Below are 27,559 nucleotides of genomic sequence, written 5' to 3'. Positions count from 1 at the left end.
AAACTGGGGTTGGAGATGGAGAATGACTACAGTGGGGTGAAGAGAATTTGGGAAGAGGTATTCTATATCTCAGTAGCAGTGGTGGTTTACATCTGTAAATATTTATCAAAATGTATAGAACTGTATACCTCAAAAGGGAATTTTTTATTGTATGTAAATTATACCTTGATACACCTGACTTTAAAAACAAAAACAAAAATAAACAAAAAAAGGATGCTCCTTATTGCCAAAAGCATTAATTCGAAATTTCATAGGGAAAAAAAAAAGAAAGGAAAACACAAAAAAGGGGTTTATGCTTATGTGTGGTGCAAAAAAACAAAGCAGGTGCAAGTTCACACTAGCATTTAGAGCACTCTGTATATTCAGAAGGGCTAACTTTCCGGATTGCTAATGGCAACCATGAAAATCTACAGAAGCCAGAATTGGAGAGAGACAAAGAATAATCTAATCTTGCCATTTCATTTTATATTCCCTGAGAAAAGTTAACTTGATTAAAGTCACAGGCCATGGCACTTTTTTATAGCTACCCCCAAAGAATCTGGTAGTGGATGGAAGCTTGTATAAACGGGCAAACTTAGTTCATAAAAACATGGAAATCAACTCTTACTTATCTCATGAGCTGGTAGAAAATTTTGGAATTATGGGAATCTGATCACATTACCAACACTCCAACATTATTAAAACATCAGCCATTTGGCTCTCTGAGGACCTTCACATTTAATGTATTTCATTAGAAATACATGTCCTACACTGTGGTAGAGGCATCTAATGTGCCCTTATATCTAGTTACCCTCTCTTTCCAAATGCATGGTAAGATTACACTTCCCTGACTCCCACGTTGCATGTGGGAAGGGCCATATGACTAATTCCAGCCAATGGCTTGTGAGAAAAAGTGGCATGTGGCTGGAGCACTTATTTGTTGGTGTGGGATGTTCTAGCACTCTCTTCTTGCAGCAGTGATCATGGAGGGGGCTTCATGTTGACCTGGAAGCTGACTGGATTATGGAAAATGGAGACCTGCTCAGGATGGCCACCTGGAGCCCCAGACAACTTGCCTAAATGGGAAATAGGTTTTTGTTGTTCTAGGCACTGGGCCCTTGAAGTTGTTTCTTATAGCAGCATCACTTAGGATATCCTGACTAATATACCCATATTTAACCCCAAATTTAATGTTAACTGAGAGAGGTTATTATCCTAGTCAGTTTTGTCTGGAGAAAGGATTATTGAATCCACAGGCCTTGTAAACCTTGATATAGAAAGAACACAACACTTGCCTGACATGAAGGACCATTTGTTCAATAAGAACCGCCAGACTCACCTTTATTTCATTACAGCTCAAATTTCCTCTTTAAGTCCATGGGGAACTCTGCTTTATAAAGAGACAATGAATATCAATTCACTGACCTCAAACACCACCAATAATACTCATTATTGTAACAGCAGTTGCAGCCTTGGATGTATTGAGTACATTTTCTCTGGAAAGCCTAAGGAAATCTTATCCTTTGCATTTTGAGAATGTTCAACTGGAGGATAAGATGCAGATGCTGTGGCCAATTAATTTCTATAGATGAGACCTTAAGGGATGACAATCTGGTTTGAAGAGGTACTTCAATTGTATAGAACTTTATATATCTTTGAGAGAATTTAAATTGTATCAGGGATACAGACAAAGCCCAATAGGACTTTCTGCAATGATGCAAATGTTATATATGTCCTAGCCACAAGTGGCTATTGATGTCTTGAAGCATGACTTCTGTGACTAAGAAATTAAATGTTTGGTTTTATTTAAGTGTACTGGCCACATGAGACTAGGGGCTACCATATTAGACCATGCAGATCTGTAGCAATAAATGGGGATGATGAAAATATAAAGAGCAAAATCTCCCTAAAGTCCCATCCTTGATATGGTCACTAGTGAAATAGAAAATCTTCCAAAATAGCTATAGTCTTTGACTAAGCCACAGTAAAAATATAACAGTTTTCCAAACTTTCTAAGTCATTACAAGGTGGAATCTAGCACAAGTTCTCTTCTAACACTATTTTATAAGGTTCTTTTAACTGGTAACAGGATCAACTCAATGAACCTGACCAAATGGTTGGCTGATATGACAATCAGGATAAGCTACGTTATGCTGTGGTTTAAAAAAAAAAAAAATCTCGGTGTCTTTACAGCAAAGGTTATTCCTCACTCATGATCTATGTCCACTGTTGGTCAACAAGTGGGCTCTGCTCATTCCTGTTACTGTAGATTTGTGCTAACACAATCGCCGAAACCATGGGATGAGAACATGACAAATTACACACTGGTTCTTCAGCCTTCCCTCATGTAACTTGTCATATTCATTGGCCAAATTAAGTTCCATGGCCACATCTAAGTTAAGGCGATATGGCAAAATAGAATCCTACCCTGTGGCTCCAAAGAGAAGACCTGAAAGTACTTGATGAGCAGCCACACATGAAGACCACAGTTGCATGTTTGTGTCTGTACCTGCTTTATAATATCTTGCGTGAAGAGATACCTATCTGAATATTTACTAATGTAGAACAGCTTACTCCTTGAAAATACCAAGCAATTAAAGAAAGAAGACTAGATTTACTGAGCAATTGATATAGTTTAGATACCATGCTAAGAATATTCTTATATGTTATCTTGGATCCTCTTCCCTATGAAGTAGATACTCTCATCTCTCTTTTACAAAAGAGAAAACAGACTCATAAAATTTTCCATTTCCTAAGGTTATACAAATACAGTCATGTGACATGTAACATTTTGGCCAATGATAGGCTGCATATACGATGGTGGTATACCATCTAGCCTAGAAGTATAGCGGGTTATACCATCTAGGTTTGTGTAAGTGCACTCTATGATGTTTGCACAATGACAAAATCACCTAACGATGCATTTCTTAGAAGACATCCCCATCGTTAAGCGGCGCATGACTGTAGTAAGCAGCAGACAGGAGATGGATGTGACAAAACTCCAAACTCTTTCCTCTAACCCACATTACCTACCCACACAGCCAGGAAGAAATAGCATTGCTAAGAAATACTTATAAAAATATTTGTTATATATTATTGCCATGCACATTCAATTCATCAACTCAATAAATTTATGTATTGAGCCCAATATTTTAGCTGTCATGCAGTATTAAGAAAAAGGAAATGATCATCTTTCAAAAGCTTAAAACCCATAGCTTCCAAGTAATAAAACACTAGTCCATATCCCCAGTCAGTGGGATGCTGCGCCCAGGATGAACATAACTTACACACAGGAACTCTGATCCAATGTGTGATATTTTTGCAGGTGGTACAAAAGCAAATGAGGAAAATTCAACATTGCTAGATACAAATCTTAAATCTCATGCCTAGCAAAATATTCCTACTTCTCCCCTCAGTCTTCATCAGCCTGTTCAGTCAAGTCATCAGTATTCCTGTCAGGCGTGACATCAAATGATTCAAAAGCAACATTTCTCCCATTCTCTGGTGTAAAATTTTATTTAGAGAGTGACATACATTTTGACATTTGAGATTTTTTACTGAAATTTGAAACACAAAGGCAGGGAATTGCTGCCAGCTACAAGCATTTACCTCAGTTTCTCAATAATAAGATCTCATCTAGAAATATGGACAGCCAGTGTCCTAATGGAAAATTTGTGCCTGCATTTTTAATATTTCTGCCAAAAAGTTTGATGGCTGAAGCTGGTGTGTTTTCCACAAATAATTTTTAATTCAGCCAAATCTTCGCCATGCAGGGACTTGGGGAATAATGAATTGAACACCCCATGTATAAGATGCACCCTTTATTGAAAAATTTGGGGTCTAAAAACTGGGTGCATCTTATACAGTGGTTGTAGATTTTTTTTTACTTGCATTTCCCACGTTTTTTGCGCTTGTTTTTTTTTTTTTAAAGATTTTTATTGAGGAATTGGGGGGAATGGGAACAGTGCTGGGGTATTGGGGGAAGGGGAACAGACAAGTTGCTGTCGTTTTGTTCTTCAGTCTAGTTGTGGAGGGCGTTGCTTCAATGGCCCAAGTTGGCACCATCATTGCACTCTTCCCGGTCGAGGCAGATCAGTTGCCGGCTTCTGGACGGCCACTCACAGCAGCTGCTGGCCGCTCATGCTGGCTGCTGGCTACACACGGTAGCCCATGGCAACCCACTGCAGCAGGGGCTGCAGCCTACACCATCGCTTGCCACTCACAGCAGTCCAGCTCCAGATAGAGCTGTTGTTCAGCATCTTAGCTGTAGAGGGCAGCGTCACTGGCCCTCATATGTGGGATCTGAACCGGGGTCCTCTGGCATCCCAAGCCAGCTCTTAACCATCGCTCCACTCAGTCGTCCCAGCGCTTGTTTTTTTGCACTAATACAACCACTGTATAAGACACACCCAGTTTTTAGACCCCAAATTTTTTGAAAAAGGGTGAGTCTTATACATGGGAAAATACGGCACTCCTGATTCATATGAGAACTCAAATGGATTTCCTTGCTGAAGAGATGTTCAGGTTGTACCCTGCTCAAGGATGCCAATAAGGATGTTGGGTGATGGCAGAACCCTCACCCAGCCATGGGTGCAGGGCTGTAAAGGAGGAGAGGGCGACATAGTCTCATTCACACAAAGATGACAGTGGGCTGGCAGGGTCCTAATGCAAGTCCTTTCATAAAACAACCGTGGAACTTCTCCCTGCTCTCCAGTTCAATCCCCTAATATCCCTCTTCCCTCCTGTTTTCTCTTCCCCATTTACCCCTATATCCTCTGCTCTGAGCCAGTCTTTGCTTTTCAGCTCATTCTATTACAGTCCAAGATTTTTTATGGCAGGCTGATGTGTGATGAGACAGCAGGGGAAGAACTCTCAAAGCTCCCTTGGTACCACTGATGCCATGGATCTAAGCCCACCCGTCTCCTTGATCCACCTGGGCCCTCTGCCCCTAGAAACCTCTTGCTTTGAAGCCCCAACCCTTGCTCTGGTTCCGATGAAGAATCTTGGAGAACCTAGAAAGCAATGGACTTATACATTACAGTCCTCTGTGGTCCATTAACCTCTTACAGGGGACTTCGTCTTTCTCAAAAGGTTGAGTAAGGGGCAAGTTGCAAAAGAGAGTTACTTATATTACCTCTGTATGACCTTCTTTTTTTTTTTTTTCCAATCAGGACTGTAAAACACCAAAGAGGCTGCAAAAGGATAGCATGGGGGTGTTTTGGAGGGTGATGTTCTTTCTGTACATTGATTCTGGTGATGGTTACATGACTCTGCGTTCATCAAAACTCATAAAATTGTGTACCAAAAAGAGCGAATTTTATCATATGTAAACTTAAAAACAAATTTCAATATTTTTAATATAAAATAAAACTGTTCAAGGAAAACCTGAATGAGTTTAGTGCTTATGTGAGGAGCAGAAGAGGAGGGGAACCTGTAATGCCCTTTCTTGGGGCTCCAGTGAAGAAGAATCCTCATAGAGGAGAGGGGTGAAGACCCCCGGGTCTCCGGGCTGGTGAAGAAGAAAGGCAGTGGTGGAAATGAGGCAGAGATCCAACCCAGTGGTACTCGCTAGCTGGCCAGGCTCTCTACAACTTGTACATCCTAAAGCCCCCGTCCTGTTACCTTACCCCCCAAGCTCAGATCCCCTGGGACACTTCCCCCAGATGGTGGGAGCCACCCTCAAAGACTGGATCTGGAGAAACACTGGTTGCAGAGCAGCTGGCTCCAGTGTATGGAGGTGTGCTCCTGAAACACGAAGTTGAAATTCTCCTCAGACATTTTCCACAAAAATGTTGCCATCTTTAGTCCAAAAAAGTAACAACAAAAATAGAAGAGTAGGCCCAACTATGATTGATTGAACAGTTACTGGGGTCCAAACATCACGTAATCTCCCAAGAACTCCATGAAAAAGACATTTTCATTTTGACTTTACAGATAAGGACACTGAGGCTTAGAGAAATTACGATTCCAAAGTTAGTAAGTGACCAAGGTAGAATCAAACTCAAGTGTGCTGAAAATCACATAAACCCAATGGAGTTAAATTTTACACTTTCTGTCACACGGGGCTTAGATGTGGAATGGACATTGGAAGGCTATTCTGGGCAGCTAATCCAGGCCGAACAGTGCTTCTCTGGGAAAAGGAATTCTGTTTTCCAGCAACCAATTGGCAAAAGCTATGGAGACCAGTCCTGGGTTAGGACTGATCCTGCAATCTGAACAAAATTACCAGATCTGCCTACAAGGTTAATGGCGCTTAAAGGCTTCAACTACAACACATTATATCTGAGACAAGCTAGATATAATTTAATTTCTCCCCTGGAGATTCAGAAGGCTCTTCAAGGAGTTTGTGTGGCTTCAGGACTCTTATCTTGAAATACAATCCTCACCAAACAGCAGGCTCCAAAGCACCAATTCGCAGAGACCCAATGATTGGCAGTGGCCGGCTAGCACTCCATTCTATAGCTAAGAACACAGAGGCTTCGGGAGGTCAAATCATTTTGCTTCCTGATTCACAGACAGTTCATGGAGGGGCCAGGTTCAAATCCAATTCTATCTGACACCAAAACCCCTATTCTTTCTATAATCTCACACTGCTTTGAAAAGCAAGGCTAACTGATAATGATCCCTGTCCCTGAAAAAAGGGGGGAAACCAGATGAGCTAAGTTACTTCAAAAGTTATTTTTAAATCATTTTTTAAATAACTATTAACAAAAGTTAATATTGATTCCATCAATATTATGGTAAAGATGGAAAAAGAAACTGTGCTTTTAATTTCAAATCCTTACACCAAAATACTTAAGACTCTGTGTCATGTACGCATATGTTCTTTCACTTGGTCTCAGCATTGGTAAAGATTTTCCCGGGTTCCTAAGCCCTGGAAACTTCAGCAGAAAATCAACAGTGCTGACCTAAAAATTAAAATTATTTTCTTATCCTCCTGATTGAAAAGGGAGGTAAATGGACAGCCTTGAAGATTGAAGAGCAGCCTCCACACAACATTGGTTGATGTCAAACAGTGAGCGCTTGATCAACAATAACATGACTTTAATATTATAACAGCTACCACATCTCAGTCTAGTTAAGTACCAGGTACTGTTCTGAGTACCACAGAGATAGAACTCATTTAGCTCTCCCAGCACCTCTAGGAGGCAGATCCTTTCGTTACCTTCCTTTCACAGATGAGGAAACCAAGTCACAGAAAAGTTGAATAAGTTGTCAAAGGTCATACAGTTTGTAAGTAGAGGTAATTTCAGTGGATAATTGACTTCACCTTGAGAATGGGAATTTGGGAGAAGGTTAAAAGGGATACTGATGGATGATATTACCCACATTCCTCCTCTGTTGAGATTCTAATATGTATATAATATATTAATATTAATATATTCCAAATTACAATAAAATCCAATATATAATATAGTAACATGTAAAAGTTAGGAACTTTCACCCACAGAAAACCTAAAATCTCTGCAGAAATGCGGCACTCTAGACCAGGCTGGTAAGCGCATGCATGCAGTAATCGCCTACCAAGAGCCATGACCGAGATTACCGACAACTTCTGTATTGTTTTTCACTGAGGCCAAAAAGGAACTCAGAATCTTTTGCAACACAATTTTTCAGGCAGCCATAATCAACAGAGCAGAGCTCCCCTGACAAGTTCAAGTCAACGTGCCAGATTTGTTCTTGGCAGCTGAGGTGGAGGATAACAGCCAAGGATGGTCCTGCAGGGCCATCCATCCTCAAGGGTGGCACATGGTTTCCACATCACCACGCCTTGTCATGGTGGCAGAGCAATGGCTCCTATCAACAAGGGATGACGGGAGGGCAGGAGAGCTGGCTCCAGGGTGGAGGTGACCCAGGGACGAGGAGCCCTTCTTTTCCCCGTTGGTTCCCAGTGAAGCCCCTGACCACCAAGATCCCCGGTGAAAAACAGTTTAAAATGTAGTGAATTTCACATTCTAAATACTGCATCAGGCACTTCCACTTGAGTGGCATGTGAAAATGAACTCAAGTTTCATCTCAAAGTAATTTAATTAGTTCAAGAGGTGCTTTAGAAGGAGAGGCTAATCAGGACACTCAATATAAAGAAACTCAAAAGAATACTCAGAACCTTTCCTTTAGTAATTTCCTCCTCTCACCCTTAAAAAAAAAAAAATGTTGGCAGTGCCTTAAAGTCCCTTACCGGCAATTTATTTGTGGCCAATGCTTGGGGCTGAAGCTGAAACAATGCAGAAAGGAGACTGTGGGTATAGGAAGAGTTTCACATCGAGTTCTACAAAACGCCATGCTCTCGCCTTTCAGCCAGAACTATGCACTATGTGGGGGTCCTAGACTCTCCCACACCAGATATTATTACTCTTCCACTAACAATAGCTTCCTTATTCAATACTTACTTTGTACTAGGTACTTTCTCATAGTTTTCACAAATACCCCACAAATTCATTGTTATTGTTATGCTCCTTTTACAGCTTAGGAAACTGAGGTTTAGAGAAATTAATATACCCAAGAGTCACAATGCTGGTTGTCTTGGGTTGAGGTCTCTGAGTTAGGCAACACTGAGTTGAGAACTCAGGGAAAGTGAGTTATTATGAAGCATTTCTAGAAAAAAAGAGCAAAACCCAGAAGGTAAGAAGACTAAATGAGGGTGGGATATCAGGCAAATACCCCTCGCAAGGAGAGAAATGTGGCTACTCCCACAGGGGAATTCTGGAGACAGACAGCGTGGGTCACACTTCAGGACTGTTGCTGTGGGGTGAAGGAAGCTGGGGTGTTTCTACCAGGCACTGGTTAGGGGCTGCCTCTGGGGCAGGTGAATCCCCAGGAACTTCCAGGCTTTCCGAGGGAACTCAAAAGATGGTCCAGCAGCCTGAGGGTCTCTCTGTCTCTGCTGAAAATACTCAAGTGCTGGCACTGGGAGCTGTCCTGGGTGCTGTGTTGTTCTGACCAGATGACCCCGCCTCCAACTCTCAGGTCCAAAGCTCTCCTTCCCTAGCTGCAATTGTACTCAGGGAGTGCCCTTGGCCAGGGGAGAAGTCTAACCTGAGGTTACACGTCCCCTGCAGTAATGGCTGGGGGTCATTGTGGGGACACAGCGCTGGGTCCCTGGCCTGGAGAGTTCTGCTCTGACGGGCTGGCTAGCCCTGCTCCTGCGCTCCCTGCAGTTACACTGGGGGTCATCCTCCCTCTGCTACAGGCCTGGCTCCCAACAGCTCTCCCCGGTGAAACTGCTGCTCACAATTCCTGCCTCAGAGTCTGTTTCCTGAGAAAGCAAACCGGGGGCAGGAGGGAAGTCACCCTAGAAGCCAGTGTAGTCGACAATGGCAAAGGTTGGGGCGGGGAGGGTTGCACTCCCCGCATCAGCTGCCCTGGTGCATGATGGAAGCAGCAATAATTATCCCAAGACACCAAAGGCAAGACGTGGCATATTTTTCATTTTGCTAAATCAAATTTAATTAAGCTCTGCACTCCCCCAACTGGCTGGACATATGTTCAAGCTTAGTCATTTTTGGAGAGCCTGTTCCTAGGATCACACAAAAAGTCATGAAAAGCAGGGCACTGCAGGAGGGGCTGTCGTCTGGCACACCTCACCTCCTGCGTGAATTCACTCCGAGGACTGCGAATGGGAAGGATGCCTTGTCTGCAAGGGTGATGGCAGTGATGATGGTTCAGGGTAGAGAGGGACAAAGGTTACAGGGACAGGGAATGAACAACGCTTCTTATCTTCTGGCCATCCCAGACCCACCAAGGCCTGGGACAAGCCAAGCTCTATAACTGGCCCTCCTCACCTCTTACGTATCAGGGAAGGACAAGCCCTGCTGGTGAAGAGCAGCAAGCGGGACCCTCCGCTCAGTTGCTGACACGTCTCCCTTTGCCTCCCAAAGACACTTTGTCCTCAGAGCCCCCTTATCCCCTGCAGTCTTCCCCCCATGTGCCCCCCACCCACCGCTGCTGGCATGCAACTGGTCAGTTCTCATCTCTACCCTCCCCGGACCCTGGCTCTGCCTCTGTTCCTTCATCCCCAACAGCTCTCTCTTTCCTCCTGGCCAGAAATGTCCTGCAATTCCTTCTCCACTTATTTAAATCCCATCCCATTTCTCTGGCTTTGAAGCAAGTTCCACCCCCCACCCCACCCCCCCAGGAAGCCATTACTGGCTGCCAGTCCACACAGACCCCTCCCTTCTCTGACTGCCAACAACGCTCACAGTCACAGCATACCTTTGGGACCTTTGGGCGAAAGGCATCCACCTGTTGTCATTTTTGTACAGATGTTTCACCTCCCCAAATAGACGGTCAGCCAACGGTAACTAATAAAAAGCCCTCCTGAATCTCACACAGCACAGAACATGGGGACACAGAGGGTATCCTCAATAAAAATAAATCCACTGAGAGTTTACTATATGGAAGTTAAGAGCCAACACTGATTCCTAGTTTCAGCCCACCTTCTCGGAATAGCAATTACAAGTTGTGGGATGGACGGCGTCCATTTCTCTCTCCATATTTACTTCTCAATATTGAGTTATATTTCATCCTGTGAAAGGCAGGCTCTTTCTCCCACTCTCTTTCTATGCATCTCCCCTCCCCACATATCCTTCCTAAGATGAGGTATACTACCTTGCATCAAATGCCCTCATGGCAATGTCTCTATTTACTCTGAGAGGCAGACCCACAGCTGTTAGATATCATGGGCCTCCAACATAAACCCCAAGAGCATGAACCAGGGGTTTGGATGTACCAAGACCCAGAAGGGTTGACGAGAAGGGTACAGGCCTGGCCACAGACAGGAGAATGGGTCTGGCCATGCTCGGAAACAACAGAAACACCTGGAACTAATGGAATGCTTGGCGAGAGACCCCAGAAGGATTAAGACTTGTAAGCATGCTCAGTAGTGGGAGACTGACATGAGAACCATTTGTTGCAACCTGGGAAATGGAACAGAATGAGGATCAAAAAGAATGATGCTTCTGATGTGTCAATATCAATGTGGATTTTGAAAATCAGAGAGGCATGGCTGCAAATCCCGGTTCTGTACTTTCTAGGGGTTACCTTGAGTAAGGCATTTCATTCCTCAGAGTGTCTTACCTTAAGAGCAGGGCAGAAACAGAACCTATCCCAAAGGGTAGTTACGATGATTACAGCTTGAATGGCTAGCTGTCCCCAAAGACCACGCGTGCTCCCTGTCCATAGTGTAGAGCTGTGCTGGGGAGCACTGCTCAGTCAGGGGCCATGTTGTGCAGCCCTCTCTGCATCTAGATGGGATCATGCAATCGAATTCTAACCAGTAGACCGGGCAGAAGCGATATCCACCACCCCTAGGTCTGACACACGGGAACCTCCATGTAATCCTACACACACACACACACACACACACACACACACAGCCTCTTGATGGACAAGATCCAACAAATGGCTTTAGGCTCTACCGACTACTAGACCAGAAAGTGGAAGACATCTGATCTCTCAATCATTTTGGGGTGATCGGTCAATGAAATTCCCATACTGGAAGCACGAATATGTGAGAAGTAAGCCACTGAACTTAGGAAAGCTAACATGTTGTACCTCAAGCACTGAGCACCATGCCTGACACAGATAAGCACACCAAATATGGCTGGTTGCTCTTGTTTTTATTACCCCTAACTCTATACAGCCCTTCGCACGAGCTAGGATGCTTCTAAAGCAGACAGATTAATGATTGTGTTGCCAAGCACTGAAGGTGATGCAAGGTTTTAAGAAATGCATAGACTTCGCTCTTCAGGAATGCATATGCTAGTGGTGCCATTAGACCCATACTATAAGTAATTCTATTGCAAGGCAAATTTATATTACAAGGGAAATTTTATTAAGCGCTTTGACAGAGGCTCAGTGTACTATGAGAAGGATATTAATTTTAGCTGAGGAGCTCCTGGAGGAAGGAAGGTATGAATGGTGCCTTAAGGCACAATTTACACTTTGACAGTCACACATCGGCCTGGGCTTTGGGGACATGGGGGGAGGGGGGATTCTAGATAATGGGCAGCATGAAAGGGTTCCAGCGGAAGTTCCCAAACCACTTCCTCTGTTGTCCTGTGTAAGAAAGGCATGGCAGGAGGGGACAAGCTGTGTCAGGGCTGTGTGCAGGCAGAATGGAAGGTGCTCTGGGAGTGCAGTGGGAATTAGGGCTGACTACATCAACTGGGACGAGGTTGAGAGGGGCCTCAAACGTCAGGCTCAGGAGTCCAGCGCTTGCTTTGTTAGTCACGAAGTACATTAGGGCTCTGACCAGAAATGACCGGAACCCAACTGGCATTAGCTTAAACAAACAGAGGGATTTACAGGCCCTGCTCATGCACTATTAATAGGGTTCTAGCTGGTCTTCAGAAACAAGTGAAACCAGGAGCCTGACCACCACCAAGAGTCACGGGTAGGTAGCATCCCCATCCCTCGCCCCTGTTTATTCTCACAATCCTGTTTTCCATGATTTGAAATTATCTTGTGTACTTACTGACTTGTCCGATCTCCTAGGACACAAGCTTCCCAAGGACACAGATAGTCTGTTTCGTCTACCACAACACTGCAGCTTCTAGGTGGTCTCCTGCACGCCTGGCACACTGCAGGGCTCCCTGACGGACATCTGTTGAAAGAGTAACGTGAATGGATCAGAGACTGTAAGGTGTGCAGGTTAGACAGATATGCATATTTAGTCCCCCTGACTGCTCCAGTTCCCCATATAAATTTGTACATTTGCACTAAGATCTGAATGGCTCAATATCTCTGTGATTAATGTCGCTAACTGGAATGAACTCCTGGTTATTCAAGGCTGAAAGTCAGAAGCGAGACTCCAATGGAATCTCTGTAGAACCACGGGGAGATAGGCCAGCCGGCCTGTGTGGAGATGTTCTAATAATTCTAGAAGACTTCTCTGAAATGTCTGCCGTCTCTGCCTCCAAAACTCATAGACCTTGAACCAAACTCTCTCCCGGATGGGGAGAAAGAGGGCTTTATGTCACAAAGGATCACAGTGACATTTTTTCAGACCTCATCCCTGTTCAGTTGCAAATGAAAGTAACTGTGGGGCTTGCCTAAGAAGTCTTCACCTAGGTATAACCAAGCCACGTTTAAGTTCCTTGGATCTCAGCCAGGTGCTAAATTTATTCCACCTTCTCTCTTTTCTGAGGTCCTGCCAGGTCATTTGGTTTTGCCGAGAAAGAGATGGTTTGAACATGCTGGAGAGTTCCACATCTGTTCGCCCTGGTATCATATGACAAGAGATGATCACAGACCTATTTTGAGTCTTTTTGTCTGAAATAGCCTTCCCTATTTTTACTATCATTTGGCTAAAAACAGCCAAAGTTATTTCAGGATCGAGACAAAGCATCATCATACAATGTTCTGGGTGGGTTGCCTTTTTTTTAGCCACTCCACCTCCACCTATCTTTGACCTATAATATTTTCACCTTGATATGCTGAATACTTTATTCATGTTTTACTCGGAGAAATTAAGCAAGGTACCACAGTGTTCTTTTGTATTTTCTTTCCATTTCTTATAGTCTGATATACATTTTTTTTAGAACGGTTAAGTACCACCAGAAGTCATAACACAGTACAGGTATAGCAGCTATTACATAAAAATATGTCATGCTTTTTGGTCATTTTAAGGAAGCCTACTTGACTTAAACCAGGAAATAAAAAGAGTTAAGTAACAGAGATAAGAACTCTCCCCAATTTTCTTAGCAGACAGAATGGCTTTTCTTGGGAAGGCAGATATCATTTATTTCCATTTTATGCAGTCACTTACTCTAATCACAGATGCTTTCAGAGGAACCCCAAAATACCTTTCACCATGTACTAAAGTGAAATAATGGTAAGATCATTAGTTAGTACAAGCAAATTACTGTGGTTCACCTCACTACTTCTGCTATCAGGTCTAAGCTCTGTCACTATTAGGGACAGGAGTTTGTTCAAATTCATGTCTAAATCTCATCTGATCCCACCTGGGACCAGTGATATTTATTTACTAGCAGTTAATTAGGACAAAATTTCCATCTGTGGCTATGACCAACATGAGGCTCAAATTCACCATTCATCCAAAATCTTTACTGAATAGCAACAAGGTACAAAAATATATGCTATGGGCTGGGGGGCACAGGAAAGATGAATTTGCTGTCCTTAAGGAACTGGCAGTCTACTAGGAAGAAGAGAAGAGAAGGCATTAAAATGCTAAGACAAAAGTGTCTTAGAGGTAAGAAGAGGGAGTGGTCTGGCAAAGAGCAAGAGCTGTGGACACAAACTGGGTTTGACTGTTAATCTCAATGTATCAGACAGGTACTGCTGCACTAGTACTGCATAACAAGCATCCTTAAAAGTTTAACAGCTTCAAGAACAAACATTTTTCTCACTCTGCAGGACACCTGAGCTTTAGCTGACCTAGAATGTGCTCCTTCTAGACTCCTGGACTTGGCTCTAGGCTGCGGGTTGGATTCAGGTCTCCTCCACTCCATATTCTCAACTTCTTGGGCCAGTAACTGCCTGAGACATGTGTCTCTCATTGCGAAAGAAAAGTGCATGACCCAATTTTGGCCATGTGAGACTTATACACTTTACTGATAATGGAGTAAAGTTTTCATTATAGGCAAAACCATTTATGAAGGCTAAATATTCCAAATGCCAAGAATATGAACATGAAAGCAAATAAAACTCTCCCTAGCCCCCTTCTGCCTTCCTTCTTCCCTTCTATTACAACCACTGTGACAATGGCACAATATTTGCAAAACTTTTGTTTGTATTATAAGGTTGATGACCTTGCAGAGATGCATTTTGTTTCTCAGAGCTCCTTAACAAGTTTGGGGGCTAGACACTGCTCTGAAGCCTACTCTGAGTCAGGGTAGAGAACATAAAACCATTCTAAGCAAACTGCATCACAAACTTTGAAATGTTGGGGGCTGGAGTCTAGTGAAAGGAAAAGTATTAAGGGGAAGAACTGACCAAGTATATAGTGCTGGTCTGGGACATTAAAAAGACATACAGCAGAAAACAATGTCACTATGGTGAAGAATAGTTTAAGTTTTCTTGGTAGTAACGAGTGATGTTAAATTTTAAGTTGTCTCTACTATACTTTGCTGTTATTTTTGCCCTCAAATACTACATGCCCACAGTAAAGTCTGCACCACACAACAGCTTCTATAATTGAACTTGGAGGGAATGAAATAATAGAGATTCTGAACAGCATGGAGCAAAGTAGTCAAAGAAGAAGACAGATGTTGCAAGATGCAAAACAGGTCGAAGAGGTGAAAAATTCAGCAGCTGGAAGAAATCACAGTGAGAGGTAAAACACTAGAAATATAAGCCTCCCAAGGAATTCTTAGATTCTAGGCTGCCTCCAAAGTTTCCAGTAATTCTTAGTTCCCCTTTGATTTTTTGGGGGGAACTCCTTTTTCCCCAGCTGGTAGGGCTGCAAACACATGGACCTTCTATTGCTACTCCATGAATGGAGGAGGGACCTAGAACACAAAATGCTCAGTACAGAACCTTCTACCTGCCTGAACACATAAACTGGTCCCAGTTGGGCACTCAAGCTCAATCAAGTCCTAAGGAATAGAGATAGGGGTTACAATAGATACTGGGAGAAAGAGAGGTTGTTTATTTTCTTCAGTTGTTATAAGAACTAAGGGCCTTATAAGGTCAGATCCGTGCTGGCCATCTTTCCTACCATTTAAAGAAAACCTGGGCCCGGCCAAGTGGCTCAGTTGTCTAACAGCGCGAGCTCTGAGCAAAGGGGTCACCAGTTTGATTCCCACATGGGCCAGTGAGCTATGCCCAAGCTGAGCTGCCAACAGATGGCAGGATGGCTCAGCTGGTGAGAGCACATGCTCCTTAAACAAGGTTGCCGGTTCAACTCCTGCATGGGATGGTGGGCTACACTCACCCACAACTAAGACTGAACACAGCACCTTAGGCTGAGCAGCTGCCAGCTGCCTAAGGGAGCTGGATGGTGACTGGACTTGGAGCTGAGCTAACTGTGCCCTCCACAACTAAGACTGAAGGACAACAACTTGGCTGTCCCCCTTCCCCCATTCCCCAACACTGTTTCCCTTCCCCAATTCCCCAATAAAACCTTTAAAAAAAAAAAAAAAGAAAGAAAGAAAAAAAGAAAACCTGCCCGAGAATGAAGTCAATACAATAGGATGCAGAAGAAAGAGACAGACAATAAGAGTCCTGGTGACATTCTTTGAGCCCATGAACCTAATGAGCCATAACTGAAGTCCCATCCACACCTCAGGTCTCCAGACCCAGACTCCAGAAAGGGTCCTGTCACTTACAACAAAAAGAGTTCCTGCCTGTTAACCTCAGTTTACATGCATGCCAATTTACCCAGTCTGCTCTCTAAAGCAGGAGTCAGCAAACATTTTTCTGTAAAGGGCCAGAGAATCAATATTTTAGGCTTTGTGGGCCATAATGTCTCTGTTGCCACTGCTCCCCTCTGCTATTGGAGCACAGAACTAGCCATGGACAGTATGTAAATGAATTAGCAGAGCTGTTCCCATAGAATCCTCTTTACAAAAGCAGGTTGGCAGGACAGATTTTGCTCTTGTGTTGTAGTTTGCTGACCTCTGCTCTACAGAAACCTTAAAGGGTAGATTTCAGAAATGGCCACTGAACCTATGCCTGACGAAATTCCGTAAGGAGAAAACTTTATTGGGGTAGCTCTAAAAGTCATTGACCTGGTGACCTTTGTTTCTTTCTTTTTTCTGCAATGGCTGACAAAATGTTCGGGCCACATAACAGATTATGCAGTGTTTCCTCTTGTCCACTTTGTGTGTGGAGTCAAACATGAAACATCAAGGATTCATAAAACTTAGCTGCTAACTCTAGACTTTCTAGGCCCAAATCCAGCAAAACTTTGAAAATTAGCCGTCTACTCAGTACTGACTAAATAAGTAAAAAACCAAGGCTGTTTCAATCATATTTGTATATTGTGGGTAATGACTGTTGCCACCTGGGAGACTCACCAAGTTTTACTTATTCAATTGATGAGAGGCTTAATGAAAGCTTCCTTTCTAGCCCATTAGTTATTTCACTTTCCTATTTTTTTTATTTCTTAGAAGAGCTTTTCTCCTTGAAATAGGTCTTAGAACTTTGTGCCCCACTGATGAAAGTGGATGAAACATTCACACATGTAACTTTACTCTTTTCTTGTGGAATGCAATCAGAATGGCCATTAGCAACATGTATATGAATAAATTTGAAGGTACCTTTGAGCAACAGTCACAATCAAAGAAAAATTAGGTTTACATGTATCAGCCAGCCACAACCGCAGAAAATTCACACAAGGCTTACTTAGCTCTTCTATCATCTAGCCATCTTGTCTGCTTCCATGAGTACTGGAAGCTCCTGTTTAGGCCACTTATCCCATCGAGTTAAATTTGGCCAAGTCCTAGAGCTCGCTGAGATGGCAGCCACCTCTCTGGGGACCTCAGAATCCTGGAAGATGATACCTGGATCCAACAAAGTCCTGGTTCCAGAAACCCTTATTTGGTCACCCCAAATCATCGATGTTGAGGTTTTTCTGAATTCAGAGTCTCAGACACACAGATTTCTTTTAGACCAGGAAAATTTTACCTGGTGTCTCTCAGAAGGCCAGAGACTATTACAAAGCTTAGTCTCTGGATACGAAAAATGTCAACTGCATTCACTGCAAAACTTTAAACCTACTCCCTTCCAATTTGTCTCTCTTCTGCCCATCAGATCAGGTCTCAGCTGGGTCTCCTAGTAGGATCCCAGGCTCCATTGACTCCTAATTTCCTCTATGTCTTCATTAAAATAACCTCAGTGCTTAATACAGTGCCTGACACATAGTAGAGACTCAGTAAGCATCATTTGATTGCATCGGGAAATGAATGAATGTGTTGAGACCTAGCATAGGACCCTCAAATGGTAGATGGTGGTGGAAGAATAGAATTGTTTGGCAAACATCCATTTTCTACTTCCCTCTGACACAAGAAATATACTTCCTTCCTTGACTGATGGTAGGCTTTGCCATGTGGCAGCAGATCATGTTTCCCCATCCCTTGAATCTGATCTTGGCATGTAACTTGCAAGCAGACTTGATGCAATAGCGATTCTGCAACATGGCTTTCCATCTTATACGTCCATCCTCATGATGAGAAGAACTCCCACTCTCCCCAGGGTAGTTGCTGCTCCTCTAGTCTAGGATCTGGAATGAACACATGTAGAGCAGCCCTGAGCCCTTATCTACAATAAGGAGCTAAGCCCAGCTGGGTTTGCACGTTGAAGCACAGCCACCCAACTAGCCCAGCCTAGAACAGTCAACCATCAGGCAAACCAACAGGTAAGCAAGAATAAATGACTATTATATGAAGTCATGAGTTGACAGTAATTTGTTACGCAGCATTATTATAATACGAAATACCAGATACACCCCGTGGCACCAGCAACAATAACAGCACTGTCATGGCCATTGCTAATATCATGAGACAGACCCCCAAGCACATAACATTGTCCATTTGCAGCAGCTATGTGTATGCTGAGAAGACAGAGTGCATCAGAACAGCCCCAGTGCCTCCGTGGAACGCAACTAAATGAGATGCTGTAGAAGGGGAAGGCATTGCTTGTTGGGCCCACAAAGGTCTGGAGGACCTGCCTTGAAGATTAACAACTACCACAGCAAGAAAATCCTCTCTGGCTGAGGAAGAGAAACACACCCCACACTCTCTTTGCACTTTCACATGAAGCAAAGGAATCAATTCAGCTCCTTTTTTAAAATAACCATTTCAGAAGGTCTTCACAAACTTGAGGGGGCACAACCAGTTTAACAATAGCTGCTGAGAGCATTAGGATGCAAATGCAGTCATTTCTCAGGGTCCTTAACATTGGGCAGTGGTGACTGTTAAACGTAAGCCCAAACCCCTCTACGTCCAATCAGCATTGGTTTCTGAGGCTAATATGCAGCCTTGTATATGCATTTGTTGCCTTTTCCCTGAGAAGTTTCTAGAAAGAAAGCAAATGGCTTTTGGTTTGAATTTCCTTGAACAGTCATTTGGTGAAGCAAGCATCACTGGCTCTTGTAAACATGCGAAATTCATTTAAGTGATCTCTGACTGTTCTGAGAAATTGGAATCAGAAGCCTTGTAGCAAATTGTCTCAAACGGATCATAGAACATGAAATGCATACGAGATAGGCAGGATTGGCTTTATGACAACTCAATAAAGAAAACAATTGCTGGTGCTTTTAATGCTTTAGGCTAGGGCTCTGCTGTTTGCCATCTTGTTCAGCAAATCACCCAAAAGCCTGGGATAGATGCTGCAGGTAGGATTCAGGAAGTTGAGGACAAAGATAGTTGGAGGATACAGGGGCCTAGGAAATGACCCACAGACTCACCCAAGACTGTGTGACAAAAGGTGCTCTGATCCTCTCACTCTTTGCCTCTTCACACATCTGCCTCTTTCTCCAGCTTTCAAAGAGGTGCTCAAATATGCCAAGGAGACCAAACTGTGCAACGAGGGATGCTGACTAGTATATGCTGGTTTATGCGGGGTGTGTCCTATAAATAAAGTTGCATGATTCCTGGCATCTTTCTACTTCCTTCTTTCCTTTCACTTGGTTCCCTCTCCCTGGGAAATCTCATCCATGCCAGAGTTAAAGAAGTCAAAATAATTCTTTTTTTCTTAAAGGTTGTTTTTTTTTTTTAATTGGGGAACTGGGGAAGGGGAATAACCAAGTTGTTGTCCTTCAGTCTTAGTTGTGGAGGGTGCAGCTAGGTCAGCTCCAAGTCCAGTCGCCATCAGGCCACCCGGTGGAAGCTCGCAGCTGCTCAGCTCAAGGTGCTGTGTTTGGTCTTAGTTGCGGGTGGGCATAGCCCACCATCCCATGTGGGAGTCGAACCAGCAATGTTGTTGTTAGGAGCATGTGCTCTCACCAGCTGAGCCATCCTGCCACCTGTTGGGAGCTCAGCTCAGGCACAGCTCACTGGCCCATTTGGCAATTGAACTGGCGACCCTGTTGCTCAGAGCTTGTGCTCTTAACCAACTGAGCCACTTGGCCAGCCCCAGAATCATTCTTTATTCTTTATGTCTCACCATCCTCAAAGTCAAGAGGATGCCAAGAACTGCAATTTCAGCTCTGCTAACCTACATCTGCCATTTTTTCCAGCAAACCTCCCATTCATTCATCATCCAATACTTACTGAGTCCCTATTATATGCCAGGCTCTTTTCTAGGTCATTTAGGACACAGTAGTGAGTGAAAGAGAACAGAATATGACACCCTAAAATATGCCTGTCTGGTATAAGAATTATTTTGAGCTGGTTATTTAAAAATAAAAACAGCAGACATGAAGAAACTCTGAAAACCAAGTAGACGTTACTCTTTTGTAAGAGACATTCACATTGCTAAGGGAATTCTCCATTTATAAGGGTATCTCCCTTTCTGTATTAGGAGGAGAAAGATGACTAAATCTCTAGAAATGCTTATCAATGGAGAAGGCAGAGACTTAACTCTGCATAACAAACATACCCATGGTTTACTGTGCTCTTCCTGGTAAATTCCCACAACTGGCTGGAAGCAGTGGGGATGGTGAGGAAGGTCGATCCAAAGTATTTTATGATTGATTAAATGGGGGCTTATGAAAGAGAAAAATCAAGGGTAACTCTAAGGTCTTATCCTGAACAACTACAAGGATGGACCTGCCATCAGCTGAGATGGGGAAAGCTGGGAAAGGAGGATCTTCCCTTTAGAGAAGGGAAGATCGTAGTTCTGTCTTGTACATACAGAGTTTGAGATGTTTTTGAGACATTTGAGTGGAGACATCAAGTAGGGAGTTGGATAAAAAAAGACCAGAATTCAGAAGAGGGGTTCAGGCTGGAGATATGTCCCTAGGGCAAGTCCACATCTTTGCTCACCTATATTATTGCAATGATCTCGTAACTGAACTCCTCACCTCCAATTTTCTGTTTTCTACAATTACCCTCACATTCCTATCAGAGGTATTTCTAAAAGCAGAACCAATTCTATTTGGCACCTGTTTAAAAACCCTCTGATTTCCTATTAAGTACCAAATCCAATGCTTCTCCACAGAATGGCACTCAAGTCTATATTTCAAGCTCTCTCTTATTAACCCAACCATAGGGAGATAATATATACCAGCTCCTGAACTAATCAATACTCTTGATGTGTCGGGCACCTCTGAGCATTTTGATCATGCTTCTGGATGCGGAATACCACTCCTCCTATGGACCCCTGGTAAATCCACTCGTCATGTAAGTCCTAATTCAAATTCCACCTCCTTCCTTGCTAGGCATGGCAGTGCACCTCCCAGTAAAATTAATTCTTCTTCCTTCCATCTTGCCATTGCCCTTTATGCATTCCTCTGGTGGGAAGGCTTACCACATGGCCATACAGCTTTCCAGCTTTCACTAATCCACTGTGGACAAAAAAGGGGTTCTATAAAAAGGAACCTCACAGGGTGATCTGATCATAAATTCCTCTCTGGGCAGGTCACGGTGGGTAGTCACACCCAAGGCCTATAGCTTCTTTAGTAAAAGGTTTAAGCAAACCCTGTCCATTGTTCTTGTGCATCTAGGCTAACACACCTTTGAAGCGCCAGAAGTAATACCCCTCAAAAGTGGTATTAACCCTCAAGAGAGCACATAATCTTGTTAACTATCCTGTAACCTGTTCACCCACCCCTTGCTTCTTCCAATCTTCCTTATGTTCCCTCCTTAATTTCAAATGCATAAAAGCAGCTACAAAACTGTTATTCTCTGGAGCATTTGAGATCTTGCTCCCCAGCATATGTCATCTGTTTGGCTCAAATAAACTCTCGTGAAAATTCTCTACAGGTTTGGCCATTTCTTCCATTGATACCACTGACTAGACGCCACTCTTCACATCTCTAAGTCAATGACTCACACAGTGCCCCGTGGAAGTACCTAGGACTGCAATGAACCAGAATAAATCCAGCTGCCTTGTCAGCGCACATATCTGGGGATGTGGGAGAGGGAGTGGGGAGTGACGTTCTCCATCATGTGGGGAAACCCAGGGCTGCCTGTCAGGGCGAGAGGGCCCCCTTCCAGGTGGCTGATAGTCCCTGGAGCCCACAGCAGGTAGAAGCCTTCTTTCACTCCCTCCTCCTGGAATCCTGGCAGAGAAGAGCTGGTGAGTAACAGGCTTGAGTTCTAACAGGAGGGGGTTTGTTTAGGGATAGGAATGTCTTCATTAAAGCAAGAAATGAGATGGAACATGCAGAGAAACATGAAAGGAAATAGAAAAATGTTCTCTAAATTCATCAGGTGCCAGACTTCGGCAGGCACCTTAGTTCATCCCACTTTGCTTCCCTCGTGTATTTACGAAGCAGCCACGGTCCAGGATGTGCAGTTTCTGAAGAGACCTGCCTCCCACCCCCAGGACCCCACACATGCCCCTTCTCCTGCCTTCTCTCTGCCAACTCCAATGTTTAGAACAACCAGCGGCCTCCTGGTCCCAGTTCAGTCCCTCTTTCAAAGGTCTTTTAGAAACTTAGCACTTTTTAAAGTAAAACTAGGCTCTTCTCTAGTGGAATGGAAGAAGCGATGGGAGGAGCCTCCCTCCATCCCAGTGGCAGTAGAACTCCCACCTCCTACTACGGAAATAACCAGCCATGAAGTTAACTGCTCTTCTCTGGGGCTCAGGCCTCATTATTATGAACATCAAAGGCCACAGGAGGCTCTGAGTCCTGAATATCACACATGCGGCTCTTGGGAAGAAAACCAAAGTAAGGCTGACTTAGGGGTGGATTTATTCTTAATTGCTTCTGAGAAAAATAGAGCAATGATCAGGGACGCGCGAACGTCACTTGGATGCAAAAATAAAGAAAAATCTAAGACTGAAACAGAGCCAAAGAGAGGCTGCCCATGAGGCCAGGGAACGGTGCTTTGTTCACTGTTCTCTCCGCAGCCTCCAGAGCTGTGCCCGGCACAGAGTAAGCATGCCAGCAACCTTTGTCTAATAAACAAGGACTCAGGAGGCAAGGATCAGGTGCCGTGGTAAGAGGCCAACAGTCACTGTAGATTTTAATCTGATTAAACAAACTTTTCTAAAAATATGAAGGAGTTCAATAAGGTGTCCTTCTGGCATTTAGTAGTTTTGTGTTTAATGTGTGTACAGATAGAAAAGCAAGGTTAATGGAATAATTCAGACAAATATGTACCAAAGGTAGGGCTCCTGGAAATGTCCCCAGCCTTTCTTCCTCCGTCGCTTCTTCTTTCCCTTCTTTCCTGCGTCCCTCTCTCCACCCTTCTCTTCCTTTGTTCTCTCTCCCTCTCTCTCCCTCTCTCAATGTTGTGGTTTCAGTCTCCATGCTGATGTCATCTCTCTTCTGTAATAGTCTCAGCATTCTCCTACCTACAGTCTCTCCCCGGCTCCCCCTTTCTCCACTCTGCTGCCAAAGGGACGCTTCTAAATCGCCTGACCACATCTCTTGCCTCCTTACATAACCATAATGGCTCCTCCCTGCCTAAAGCGCAGTGTTTAGGCAGGTTTGCGTGTCATTGGACACGTCACCAGTCTCACCTCCAGCGAACGCTGGGCATGCCTTGCCTTGTATGTGAACTGTCCCGGGCCCCTCTCGCCAGTGTCTGCTTGGCAAGCCCCTACCCACTTTTCAAAACCCAGGTGTCTTAAGGAGGTAGTGATAAATGAAAAGATTGAAAAACAAATTCTGGTCTCTTATCCCATCCAGCATGCCTAGGAACAGAAAGCCATTATCTACATTTTTTCCAAAAGCCTGAAGGAATTGCTAGTTCAACTGTATAAGAAAAGCAGCAACCACAACAAAAATATGTTTTTGGTCCCCGGCAGGGGTGAGTCCGTATTTCTGTAGTTGGCTGATGTGCATGCAGCCCGAGTATGTTAGGAACGAGTATCTAATTGGCGGCATTCTGGGTGTCGTCACAGCTTAATCTATTCAGGCATCTTAATTGCCTTTGGCTTTGTGATTTCTTAATTGTTTCACTTCCTGCAAGGACTGAGACTCCCAATTATTGCCATCTTAATGAATTAAAATAACATATTTTCTCTCTCCAACAGTGATGGTTAGAATAATTTAGGATCATATAATATTACGAGCAGTTTGAAATTCATTTCACTCAATTTGCTTACTCCTGTGAAATTAAAGACAGGAACTTTCAGGCAGATGATAAACTAAATATTTAGTGGTATGTCTCTCTCCGTCTCAGCAGCCATGTGCCAAGGATGACAGCCAGGTTTGGAGGTCGTCCAATGATAGGTTCTTTTCTCAGTGGCAAGGAGGTGTCCTCAGACATCTCACTCAGGGACAACACGATAAGGCAATAAGAGAAACTTCAAAAGGATATGAAAACATCACTTTTGGGCTCAGTATAAATAAGTTACTGCAAATGAAAAAATTAACAAAGGGGGGGAAAGGCATAGGGGAATCAGAGGTGCAAATTTCCAGGTATGAAACAAATAAGTTATGGGGATGTAATGTACAGCATAGGGAATATAGTCAATAATATTGTGACAGTGTGGGACGGTGTAAGATGGTTGTTGGGTTTATGGTGATCACTTATTTAGGTATATAAATATAAAATAACTATGGTGCACACCTGAAAGTGATATAATATTGTATGTTAGATATATTTTAATAAAAATCTTTTAAAAAATTATCTTTCTGCAAAAGTTTTCTCTTTAAATATAGTCAATATATAATTTCACCGGGGGGGAAGAAAAAATCATATTCCATTTTAATCTGAATTCCAAGGCCTCTAAGGTAATTAATCAGTAATATTAAATATGTGCTGCCAAATTACTTTTTAATTGCTTCTAGGTTTCAAAGAATTTGAAATAAATTAAAAGAGATATTAGATGGAGGGGGTAAATCTCATGATGAGAAAAATATTGTGATAGGGAAAGATAAAAGTAGTAATTTTTCCTCAATACATTCTGCTTATAGAAGGAAAAGGATGCAGAGTAATTTTCCCCTCACATGAATAAAATGAAAGCATGCGTGGGAATCTGAGGGCTTTCCAGAAATGAGCAGATGGAAGCCCCAGACATGGTTTTTACCCCAGCAAAACTAATATGGGAATATTCCTGACCCTAGTGAAAGCCACAGAGAAACCCAGAGACTTTCTCTTTTTAGGTACAAAATAAAAACAGTGGTAAGTCTACTCCGGCTCACTGCAAACGTTCCTAGTGTAAGCAGTGACTGAGATCAGCTGAATATTTTCATCCCTTGAGATAATGTTCAAAATGCTGAGTCAAATTGTGCCTCACCTGAAATTTTGAAAGCCATTAAGATAAAGCCATAGAGAGGAACAGGGGCACAGAATTCACCAGCAGTGACCTTCTCAAAAGTTTCATGTGTCAAATTGTGTGCCCCACAGGGGGATAGCACTGGGCCTTGAAAGGGTTGGCTGGGTCAAGACCACATTTGGGTTACCCATTAGGTTTCACATACCTTTATGATGATATATGTGGAAAACCCTAAAGATTCAACAAAAACAACAACCAAAAAAAAAAAAAAAAACCAACCCTGTTAGAACTGATAAATTCTGTAAAGTTGCAAGATACAAAAACCAGTTGCATTTCTATACATAAAACACAAACTATCTGAAAAAGAAATTAAGAAAATAATCTCATATACAACAGTAACAAAAATAAAATACTTAGGAATCAACTTAATCAAAGAGCTGCAAGACTTGTACACTGAAAATTGTAAAACATCAGCGAAGGAAATTAAAGAAGACACGAATGAATAGTAAGACATCCCCTGCTCATAGATTGGAAAAATTAATATTGTTAAAATGTTCATACTACCCAAAATGATCTATAGATCCAGCATGATCTCTATCAAAATCCCAATGGCATTGTTCACAAAAATAGAAAAAACAATCCTAAAGTTCAAACGGAACTACAAAAAAAAAAAAAAATAGCCAAAGCAATCTTGAGTAATAAGAACAAAACTAAGGGCTGGCAGAGTGGCGCGATGGTTAAGAGCTGGCTTGGGAACACCAGAGGACCCAATTCGGATCCCACATATGAGGGCTAGTGACACTGCCCTCTACAGCTAAGATGCTGAACAACAGCTCAACCTAGAGCTGGGCTGCCATGAGTCGCTGGCAATGGCGTAGGCTGCAGCCCCTGTGGCAGTAAGTTGCCATGTGCTACCGTGTGTAGCCAGCAGCCAGTGTGAGCGGCCAGCAGCCGCAGTGAGCGGCCGTCCAGAAGCCGGCAACAGATCTGCCTCGCCTGGGAAGAGCACAATGATGGTGCCAACTTGGGCCAGTGAAGCAACATCCTCCACAACTAGACTGAAGAGCAAAAGGTCAGCAACTTCTCTGTTCCCCTTCCCCCAATTCCCCAGCACTGTTCCCATCCCAATTCCCCAATTAAAAAAAAAAGAACAAAACTAAAATAAAGGCATCTCACTTCCTGATTTCAAAACATATTACAAAGCTACAGTAGTCAAAACAGTATGGGACTGACATAAACACAGACATACAGGCCAATGGAACAGAAAAGAGAATACAGAAATAAATCCACGTATCTATGGTCAACTGATCTTTGACCAGAGCATCAAGAACACAAAGGGGAAAGGAGAGTCTCTTCAATAAATGGTGTTGGAAAAACTGGACGTCCACATGCAGAAGAATGAGACTGGACCCTTATCTCACATCATATACAAAAATCAACTCAAAATGGATTAAAGACTTAAACATGAGATCTAAAAGCATAAAACTACTAGAAGAAAACACAGGGGAAAACTTCTTGACATTATTACTTATTCAACAGATGTTTATTGAGACCCTGGCTAGTCATTGGATATACAAAATCAAGTAGGATCTAGTCACCATCTTCACTGACCTCAGGGTCTAACTAGCATGATACTGAACTTAAAAGACAGCAAATGCTAAAATCTCTGCTGGTGAGGAATGGTAATAGTTTGAAAAAATATATTCCAGTATTATAAAACAGTTTTACATTTGTAACATGCAAAAATCACTTGATTCTATTATTCAAACTAAAGGAAACTATGCATGAGGCTACACAGAAAGCTGTACTAGTACTCTGGTTGGGAGGAGCAGGAGAAGGTATTTTACGAAGAGTAGTCAGGAAAGCTTCTTGGAGGATGTGAAATTTAAGGTAAGACATAAGAGAGGGAGCAAGGACCAGTCATGTGAATGTTATAAGATATAACAATAGCATTACCATAGAATTTGTAAAGTATCTACTTAGGTTGAATTGGTCAACCCTCAGGAAGACTTTGAGTTTTGTATTTGATATCCTTCACCTTCCTTTTCAGGCTCATTTAGTCCCCTTACACCTCCTTAGATTAAGGCATCCCTCTAGTCAGAGGAGTAATTGTCCTAATAAATGTTGGAGACTTGATGCATTAAATCAACCAGGAGGTTCTGCAATTCTTAACACTACCAGCAAGACACAGAAAGGTGGCTATAAATAGCATTTATACATGTGCATTAAAAACAGGGAGGGTTGATATCTACATATGTGCTTATATATGCATAAATACCTGAAAAAAAATACACAGACACTGACAACCATGGCTGACACTATGAGAAAACTGGAAATCTTA

General features: G+C 43.0%; 1 long non-coding RNA gene across 2 annotated transcripts in view; it reads right to left on the bottom strand.

Moving 5' to 3' along the window:
* The window catches only part of LOC109387272 (uncharacterized), a 240,669-nt gene that overhangs the window by 106,223 nt on the left and 106,887 nt on the right, over nt 1-27,559 (bottom strand). For both annotated transcript variants that reach the window (XR_002124955.1, XR_002124954.1), the window contains exon 2: nt 12,455-12,583. This is a non-coding gene — a long non-coding RNA (uncharacterized LOC109387272). The remainder of the gene's footprint in view (nt 1-12,454; nt 12,584-27,559) is intronic.

Source organism: Hipposideros armiger, unplaced genomic scaffold (assembly GCF_001890085.2).
Source record: "Hipposideros armiger isolate ML-2016 unplaced genomic scaffold, ASM189008v1 scaffold_152, whole genome shotgun sequence".
Classification (NCBI taxonomy): Eukaryota; Metazoa; Chordata; class Mammalia; order Chiroptera; family Hipposideridae; genus Hipposideros; species Hipposideros armiger.
Note: the sequence above shows the minus strand (reverse complement) of the source record. Positions and strands in the feature narration are given on the sequence as shown.